This window comes from Triticum dicoccoides, chromosome 3B (genome assembly GCF_002162155.2).
Source record: "Triticum dicoccoides isolate Atlit2015 ecotype Zavitan chromosome 3B, WEW_v2.0, whole genome shotgun sequence".
Classification (NCBI taxonomy): domain Eukaryota; kingdom Viridiplantae; phylum Streptophyta; class Magnoliopsida; order Poales; family Poaceae; genus Triticum; species Triticum dicoccoides.
The window spans coordinates 276,032,428-276,042,715 of NC_041385.1; positions in this window are offsets into that span (position 1 = coordinate 276,032,428).

Genomic DNA, 10,288 nt, shown 5'->3' on the forward strand with positions numbered 1-10,288 from the left:
CTCTCTTACAAAGACGGTGAGGTTGCCTTCGTCCCTTGCTCACTACCGCAACATGGGTAGTTGCCGCCTCCCGCCATCCTCCTCAAGGTTGAGCTACGTCCCTCAGGTACAACTCCCTTTACGGCCGGCTTGCACCACTGCTCCAGCTGCCCACATCACTCCCTGTGGATATTTCTCTACTTCTTTGCCCCGCACATACCTGATACCTCTACTGGCTTCTACGTACTGTATTTGTGATGAGTTTATGTCTCATCAACTAGTCCCAGTAATCTTATTCTAATCACGCTTCTTCAATTTCTTTGCCACAGGGATGCTCATCTCGATTTTGGTGAAACTGCACAAAATGATCCGATGGTCAAAAGGTTGCAAACTTCATTTATAAGGAAGCTCGAACGTTGCTAGCAAATTGAAGCCTGGTCAAGGTTCACGGTTCAAGGGCTAGGGACTGCATGGATCGTTTTTTTCTTTAGCTGCCTTTGTTCCAAAATAAGTGTCAACTTTAGTAGTAGTACAACTTTGTACTAAAGTTTGCACAAAGTTGAGACACTTATTTTGGAACGGAGGGAGTACATATTTGCTATGATCTGTCAATCATTGAGATGCAATAGCATGCATGTTAGTCTCCTTTGTATTTGATGAAATGTTGCAACGGGCAAACTTGGACGCAAGATACATGTAACAGGAGCTGGAAGCTTCATAGCATTGTACAAATTTATCTCGCTGATAAATTACAGTACGTACTAGTACTATACTAGTACTTCCTCCGTTCCTAAATACTCCCTCCGTCCCAAAATTCTTGTCTTAGATTTGTCTAAATACGGATGTATCTAGTTACATTTTAGTATTAGATACATCCGTATCTAGACAAATCTAAGACAAGAATTTTGGGACGGAGGGAGTATAAGTCTTTGTAGAAATTTCACCATGAACCACATGCGGATGTATATAGATGCATTTTAAGTGTAGATTCATTCATTTTGTTCCGTATGTAGTTCACCTAGTGGAATCTCTACAAAGACTTATCTACTAGTAATAGCTAGCCCCCACTACTAGGAATTCTCTATCCTCTCCTTGAGCCACATCATCAAAATTGATGTAGCCGTTAGATGAAGTAAATCAGTCCATAATAGTCGTCTGATCTAGACGTTGAGAAGCTCCGCACTAAGCCACATGCAAGCATGCAGAAATACCGTGGCACATGCATGTGAGTGGGTTTTAAATCACATCAACATGTCTGCATGCAAGCATGCACCGGTAGCATGCATGTAAGTGAGCTTTTAAGTCCCATTAACATGTCAAAAAGAAAAATATAATCCCATTATGCAGTAGGAGTTGGCTGATCTTTTTTCCTTACGTGGGATGATCTAAATGATGATGGGAGTTTATTTAGTTTGGCTACCACATTTGTCATGCGGTTATAGAGTTTTTTTTAGTTCTATGAAATCGATAATTTTGCGCAGAGATATATACCGCTGTTCCGCGGCAACGCGCGGGGACTCATCTAGTAATATTTAGGAACAGAGGGAGTACTATGTAAAGAGTTAGGTGTCGCACGGTGATAGTGTGACGCGGGCCATGTAATCACTGAGCCTGGGTGTTTTCACTGCTCTTGCACTCCTCCACTGTAAGAATGGAGAAAATTGTAATCTACTACCACCTTTCGCCGAAAGCGTGGGACATCCAGCAGTCCTACCACCTTAGTAATAAAGACCAATCAGCCATCAAATCACATAGACCCAGCAGTAAGTTGGACGGACGAAGAAACCATCACTCTTGCGCCAGTGAGAGGTTGCGTCTGCTCTGCCCGGGCATGAATGCGGCACCGATTCTTTGGAGCGGCGGTGACCGTTTCGGGCGGGAAGCACGCGCGGGCGATGGAGGGGCTTTGGGTGGGCCAGGCTGGTCAGGAGCGGGCGTGGCAGTTGTCTGCATGTCCCTATCGGACACGCCTGGAAACGAGAGGATGCACCAACTCTCGTGGCTAAAATCGTACACTACACACCATCTCTCTGTAGGAGTAGGTCGATCTATCGCACTCTCTAACACACACATGCTGTTAAACACACACATGCACACAGACGCACCTTGGTCCCGTTGCACCTTCTAACGTGACTTATTACACCTAGACGGAGGGAGTAGTAAGTTTACGAGATACGGTGGCACACTGACTTAAGTCGAATACAAGTGCCCAAAATTTGTGTGCATGTTATAATAAGGATTCACTTAAAATAGTACGTGAGCGAACAGAGGGATCAATTGGACAGTGTTCCCGAGCAGTAGCGAGATGTGTGAGGTAGTAAGATACACCGCTGGTGCTTTTAATTTTTCTTATTAATTTTTTTGTTTAACCCTCTGACTGGTGAGACCCAACGTACTACGTGGTGAGAGGTAAGGTGACTAAGGCTGCATTATTTCTGCACCACTGTGGATAGTCTTACCACCAAAGCCACATGACACGATTATGATTGAAATCCCAATGACTCCCCCCCACACAAAAAAACACGGCATGCTTGTCACACGAATGCAGGAATGTATAAAAGGTTATTTTCCTCTCGTTGAACATAACGGGAGGGTTGTGTAGCTGGTTAGCCTGTTCGCTCATCAAACTTGAGGTCTCCGGTTCGATAACTACACTTGAGCATAATTTTTGCCAGGAGGATTCTTTGACTGGTCAAAATGTTTTCTAGGGTTTGCACGCTTCACTCTCTCTCTCTCTCTCTCTCTCTCTAGTATATATATACACGCTGGAGCCTCAGCGCTTGTAGTTGCTCTCTTCTCACTCTCTCGCCCTCTCCCGCTGGAGCCTCAGCGCTTGTAGTTGCTCTCTTCACACACTCTCGCCCTCTCCAGATCTAAACAAGACTTGGTTGGCCTCTCTCTCTCCCCTCACTGCTGCTCAAAGAGCCGGCAGGATCCGTCTGCCGGGAAGGGAAGGAGGCTTAACGCTGTCGCCGTCGGCGAGGGAGGGAATCCACTACCGGTGCAGCTGTTCACTTTCCACCCAGCGGCAGCGCGGGAGGGCCTCCGACCCCTTCTTCGCCGCCGTCCCATCTCCCACTGAACCACGCCCCAACAACCTTAAGGTATATTTTACTTACTCCACATGCATTGCTCTAGCTGCATGTATACCATGAATCTAGGACATGGTTCAAAGAGGAAAGGAATGGGGGAAAGTAGTGGGAAAAGTTGTATATAGCATGAATCTAGGACGTGGTTCAAAGAGGAAATGAAGGGGGAAAGTTGTATAGCATGAATCTAGGACGTGGTTCAAAGAGGAAAGGAATGGGGGAAAGTTGTGGGGAAAGTTGTATCGCATAAATCTAGGACGTGGTTCAAAGAGGAAAGGAAGGGACAAGGCTATAGAGTTTGAGCAGGACTAGATTTGATGCGCTGTCATAGGGAAAGGTGTCTAAAGAAAACAAAACTGGGACCAACACAAATATGCTCCTTGGTTATTTGTTCTTTGTTGCAATAGACTATGCATGACCACAGTACATCGGTAGATGCACATGGTGCTGGTGCGTCCACTGTCCCGTGCAACTCATTAGCTGTTGTTAATCTAAGGCCCTGTTTGGTTAAAAACTTCCTAGTCCCTACCTGCTTGGTTCCAAGGACTAAACATGGACTTGAGGTTATTAAATGACATGCTAAAAGACCATGTTACCCCTAGTAATGAACTAATAGAAACAAGGTGCGATGCGTGGCAGGGCAACTGTTGGAAAAAGTCCCAAAAAGACTCCCTCGGGGTCTTCTTTCTTTAGTCCCAAATACCCACTTTTAGTCCCTAAAAGTCCCTCCTGTTTGGTTTAGATGTGACTGACATGGAGTTTTTTTAGTCCCTACACCAAAATGTCCCTGTAAACAAACACCTTCTAATAATGCCGCTAGAAAATTGATGCAATGCCACAGTTAAAAGCAAATTACATGTTTAATGAATTTTATTGTTAATATAATCTCTATGTTAATATTAATCAATGCCACCGTTTGAGAAATGCTACGGTCTTGCTTTCTTTCCCATTTAGATAAGGGAGATGCTTCTTTTTGTTGGCTTCTGTGTCATCCACCGTTATTGACCACTAATTGTTTCCTTTGCACCTCTTGTAAATAGGGTTATCTACTTCACCTCATTGCCATTGTGACCTTTTGTTGCACTGCACAAAACACTTTTGTTTTAAGAGTGTTTGTGCAGTTCAACCAAAATGTCACACCAACAACGTTGCTTGATTGCTTGATCTTAGTGGAACTACACAAGAGGAGATCTTACTTCCTATCTGTTAAGGCGTATTTGGTTCAGATCTTCTTCTTGTGAGTTGTTTGAATTCCGCATCATGAGAGGTCTGTACTAGCCTTCTTTCACATGATTCTGCAGTGTGCTTTCATATGTTGTGCTACTTGTATGATAATGTTGCTTGATTTTAGTGAACTGCACAAATGGAGACAAGACTTCCAATCTGTATGTGCACCGTAATATCCCATTGAGGTAAGATAAGGATATTTCACAACTGTTGGCCTGTATGTTGCCACTTTCATCAGAAAATTAAGTTTAGTACTATACTTGTGCTCCCTAATTGACATGCCAAATCTTACATTGAAGGCGAAGCTTGACTGTTATTGAACCAAGTGATGAAGGGGAAGAACAAGTGGAAGAAAAACAAAAACCAACTCCCGGTGCTGTAACGAAACACTGGAACTATGATGACACAAGTAATGATATAGTTTTGCATCTTAATTTATTGCTATGGCTGGAATGATCAACTATTTTGCCACTGATTTGATGCCATACGTAATTATCTCTACTTGTGCAAACAGGGATCTTCTTTGAAGATACCATATATTTTAGTGGAACTGCACAAGAAGATGTTGGAAACATTAAACTAATTGAGGAGTATATAGTAAGCATGGCCACCCCCGTAGATAGCAACAGATGGTTCCGGAGAAGTGCGTCATCTGTATGCTCTACACAATCAGCCTCCTGACAAAGGTTGGTACTTGCCCACTGATTTCATCCATATGATTTAGCTTTGTCATCTCTATTGGTGTTGTGGTATTGTTTAGATACTGTCATGAAAAAGTGGTATTGTCCTTGAGAAGTGCTTCATCTGTGTTGGTTTAAATATTTCCTTTCCTTTTTTCGAGCAAACAGGGATGCTAGCATTTAGTAGTCCTCTTGTCTTTGCACAACAAGATCATCTTCCTCTGAAGAAGAATATGGAGTACGTGAAGTGACTAGTTCCGATTATGCCAAGGTGAAGAAGCCCTGTCTATCTTCTCAATAGAAGGAGCAGTTGAAGGATGGTTACATTTCTCCCCACAATACCAAACTAACTTCAGCTCAGAAGGACTGACAAATCCCCATTTTTTGCTGTGATGCGCGAGTACAATGTTGTTCTAGGATTCTTTCTAGTGAGTTCCATTTTTCTAAAAGTGTGCTCTACATGGACCACGTATGTGCCTGTTGAAACTGTCAATTCATAGTACAGTTTGCTTTATACTAATCACTTTTTTGTATTTGTGCAAACAGGGGTGCTCAGCTTGATTTCAATGGGAACTGCACAAAATGTTCATGAATACATCGAATCATTCATTTCCACCACAAGAAAGGAGGTGCCCATAAGTTCAAGGCGTTGCAACATATAAGGGCGAAATCACACAAGCTACGCGCGAATTTGGTTGATTTTGGTGGAACTGCACAAAAAGAATAGCTGGTTTATTTAGCACGAGGTGCCATGTCAATGTCCGAACTGATGGCAAACCCTGCCCATTCCACAATCGTAGGCATTTGATATTTTGGAATGGGACAACCTTGTCAAATTTTTCTCATTGATTTTAGCAAGATATGCGTTTGATAAATGGGACGCCCTTTGCTGTCAGCAGAGTCGATCAATTTTTTCTTTATTCTTTAGTTGTGAAGTAAATATTGCCTCTGACATGTGAGTCACTGAGATGCATAATCATTGATTGTTTTGAATGTTCTCTATGAATTACCAGGCCTATGTGTTTGATTGCAATGTACAGAAACGCTAAAAAGCTGCTCAAACTCTTTGTACTCCTTCTGTTCCTTTTTACTTTGCACATTGTGAAAGTGCATACTTTTTTGTATAAGATTGGTCAAAGTAGAGATACTTTGACTGCAGACAAAACTTGTATGCAGACTAGAAAGGACCGGAGGGTGTACATGTGAAACTGCTGCAAACGAGGTGATCACCCTGGGAATAATGCCAGTACGTATTGTTTTGCATGTTCATCCAATGCTAGTGATACAGGAATTCGAACTAATCGAAATAAATTCATTCATACACGATCAGATTTCATACAAACATGCCTGATTTCATTACATTTCATACATTCTTCAACTAAAAAGGGGTGCGCTGGAGGTATAATTAATTAACCGAAGCTACCCACCTGTGTCCCGCTGAGCCGAACAGAAGCTTCAGTGACTTAACTACAGGTGCAGTTGCGTAACTGACATGTGGCCTATTGGGCCCATGTGTCAGTCAGCCAACTGCACCAGCAGTTAAGTAGAAGCAACATTCTTCTCTAGCATAGCTCTCCGACTCCACGTCACCGCCAAGAAGCTAACCGACCGTCAATGGTCAACCCGCCTAGCTTGGCTTCAACCGGAGGGTAGCAGCGGTGGCCTTACTTGGACCCGAGCGGCGGCGACCTACCGTGTTATACTCTTCCTCGTTTTCTGTGTGGCGCAGCCTCGTTGGCAGCGGGGCGGGGCCTCGGCGGAGCCGGCGATGTCCTCTGTCTCGTTGCCGACGGGCGGCACCTCAGTGGAGCGGTGGAAATCCCCCCATGTTGCCGGCAGGGTGGGGCCTCGGCTGAGCCAGCAATGTCCGCTGCCTCGTTGTTGGAGGGGCGGGGCCTCGACGGTGCCGGCGGTGTCCTCTGCCTCGTTGTTGGCGCCACGAGGCCTTGGCGGAGCAGGGCCTCGTCGACGCCAGCGGAGTGGGGACTCGTCGGAGCCAGCATTGTCCTCTGCCTCATCCTCGGTCTCGCCAAACAGCGCCTCGCCCGCTTCATCACCCTCTTTGCTAGCCTCTTTGTAGGCGGCCGCAGCCTCCGCCACCCACGTGCGGTACCGCCAGCGCTTGAGGCGGCCCTTGCGGGCGGAGCGGTACGAGTTGAGTAGCGCCTCCTGCTCTACCCGCTCCGCGGCGATCTGCTCCGCCGCCTGCAGGTGCTCCTGGAGGAGATGGTGGTTGTAGGCGGCGTCGGTCTGCGCCTCCTGGAACTGCTCCTCACGCATCTGCCTCACCCTGTCCATATATTGGGCAAGGGCCTCGCCGATGGTCATGGTGCAATGCACCGGTGAGGATGGCGCGGAGGAGGGGGTTGGCGCTGGATCGTCGACTACCATGTTCTCCATTGGGACGTCGTCGTCCTCCGCCTGCCTGCCGGCCAGCCGGTCGGCGGCAATGGATGCCATCTCCTTGTGGTCCATCGTCCGCCCGTCCCGAAGAGTGCTAGAGCGCGAGGAAACCATGGTGGGCAGTAGTGGTGTGGACAGGAGAAAGGGAACGGATGCAGATGACTGCGGCTATGGCCGGTGCAGTAGTTTATATAGTAATGGTGGGCGGGCGGAGGGATGGACGTGTGGCGCCGGAGTAGCTGCCTCGGCAACCGCGTATCATTAATGTGGGTGGCAGATGGACGGACGGACAACACTTGTGTCATTTGAATGTGGAGCAATCGCCTGCACCTGGAAGCGGGGGGTAGCAGCGGTGGCCTTACTTGGACCCGAGCGGCGGCGACCTACCGTGTTCTACTCTTCCTCGTTTTCTGTGTGGCACGGCCTCGTTGGCAGCGGGGCGGGGCCTCGGCGGAGCCGGCGATGTCCTCTGTCTCGTTGCCGGCGGGCGGCGCCTCACGGGAGCGGTGGAAATCCTCCCCCACGTTGCCGGTAGGATGGGGCCTCGGCTCAGCCGGCGATGTCCTCTGCCTCGTTGTTGGCGGGGCGGGGCCTCGGCGGAGCCGGCGGTGTCCTCTGCCTCGTTGTTGGGGCCGCGGGGCCTCGGCGGAGCCAGCGGTGTCCTCTGCCTCGTTGTTGGCGCCGCGGGGCCTCGGCAGAGCAGGGCCTCATTGACGCCAGCGGAGCGGGGACTCGTCGGAGCCGGCATTGTCCCCTGCCTCGTCCTCGGTCTCGCCAAACAGCGCCTCGCCTGCATCATCGCCCTCTTTGCTAGCCTCTTTGTAGGCGGCCGCAGCCTCCGCCACCCGCATGCGGTACCGCCAGCGCTCGAGGAGGCCCTTGCGGGCGGAGCGGTTCGAGTCGAGCAGCGCCTCCTGCTCCACCCGCTCCGCGGTGATCTGCTCCTTCGCCTGCAGGTGCTCCTGGAGGAGATGGTGGTTGTAGGCGGCGTTGGCCTGCGCCTCTCGGAACTGCTCCTCACGCATCTGCCTCACCGTGTCCATATATTGGGCATGGGTGAGGGAGTCCTGGATTAGGGGGTGTCCGGATGGTCGGACTATGACCTTTGGCCAGACTCTCAGACTATGAAGATACAATATTGAAGACTTCGTCCCATGTCCAGATGGGACTTTCCTTGGCGTGGAAGGCAAGCTTGGCGATATGATATGAAGATCTCCTCCCAGTGTAACCGACTTTGAGTAACCCTAGCCCTCTCCGGTGTCTATATAAACCGGAGAGTTTTAGTCCATAGGACGAACAACAATCATACCATAGGCTAGCTTCTAGGGTTTAGCCTCTCTGATCTCGTGGTAGATCAACTCTTGTACTACCCATATCATCAATATTAATCAAGAAGGAGTAGGGTTTTACCTCCATTGAGAGGGCCCGAACCTGGGTAAAAACATCGTATCCCTTGTCTCCTATTACCATCCGCCTAGACGCACAGTTCGGGACCCCCTACCCGAGATCCGCCGGTTTTGACACCGACAATGGGCCTCGCCGATGGTCATGGTGCAATGCACCAACGAGGATGGTGCGGAGGAGGGGGTTGGCGTCGGATCGTCGACTACCATGTTCTCCATTGGGACATCGTCGTCCTCCGGCTGCCTGCCAGTCGGCAGCAATCATTGCCATCTCCTTGTGGTCCGTCGTCCGCCCATCCCGAAGAGCGCTAGAGCGCGAGGAAGCCATGGTGGGCAATAGTGGTGTGGACAGGAGGGGAACGGATGCGGATGACTGTGGCTATGGCCGGCGCAGCAGTTTATATAGCAATGGTGGGCGGGCAGAGGGACAGACGTGTGGTGCCGGAGTAGCCGCCTCAGCAACCACGTATCATTAATGTGTGCGGCGGATGGACGGACGGACGACACTTGTGTGGTTTGAAGGCGGAGCAATCGCCTGCACCGGGAAGCGGGGCAGCCGGTGCTGACTGTTTCGGGCGAAAAGCGCACGCGGGCGAGGAGATGACTTCACTTGGATAGGATGACAATGGGGACCCACCAGGTCCATAGCCTCACGTACGCAAGGGCCTCCTTATTTTATATATATATATATATATATATATATATATATATATATATATATATATAACTATAATTTATTTTGCTTCCTCCTGGTTTCCTGACATCACGGTCCCACACCATTGTCAACCTATGTACTCCCTCCTTTCCGGTTTATAGGGCTCATCTCAAAATTTTAGTTTTTCCATTTTATAAGGCTCAATTTGGTTGTTTTCCATCACATGCTCAGATTCCAAGGTGCATTAAATCATTGCATGCAAGTATTAAGAGAAAATTGACCAATGCATGTACTTTATGCATGCATGCATTGCAATTAATGCATTGATAAACATAATTTTTTGAGGATAACAAGAGCATTAATTAGGTGCTTTTGCAAAACTACAAAAAGTATTCCACCACTCGCCATCTACCTCGATTGGTGAGATTTTTGAATTGAGCATTATAAACCAGAAAGGAGGGAGTAGTCAATAAACGAGAGAATTGCACAAGAAGCGGCCGACAGCTGGGACCAAGCAGCTCGAGCAGTATTTGTGGTTTTGATGTGTGAGCACTGCAGAGTTTTTTGATGTTTAGCCTAGATATTAATTTTTCTCCTCTGAACAACAACGAAAACATTGATGCAGGTATTAACTGGGCGGGCTGTGGCCCGTCTAGCCCAGGCCAGATATCCATCCCAGATATTAATTTTTTTTCAAGCTGAAAATGGCTAGCCCAGCTATACTTTTTTTTAGGAATACCCAGGCAAGGTCAAGTTGTTATTCTCTGCCTCGCTAGGCTGCAAATCTTTCCTAGGAGGGATGCATTAGGCTTAACAAGAAAATGGGCTTTAATAAATAATAAATGGGATGTA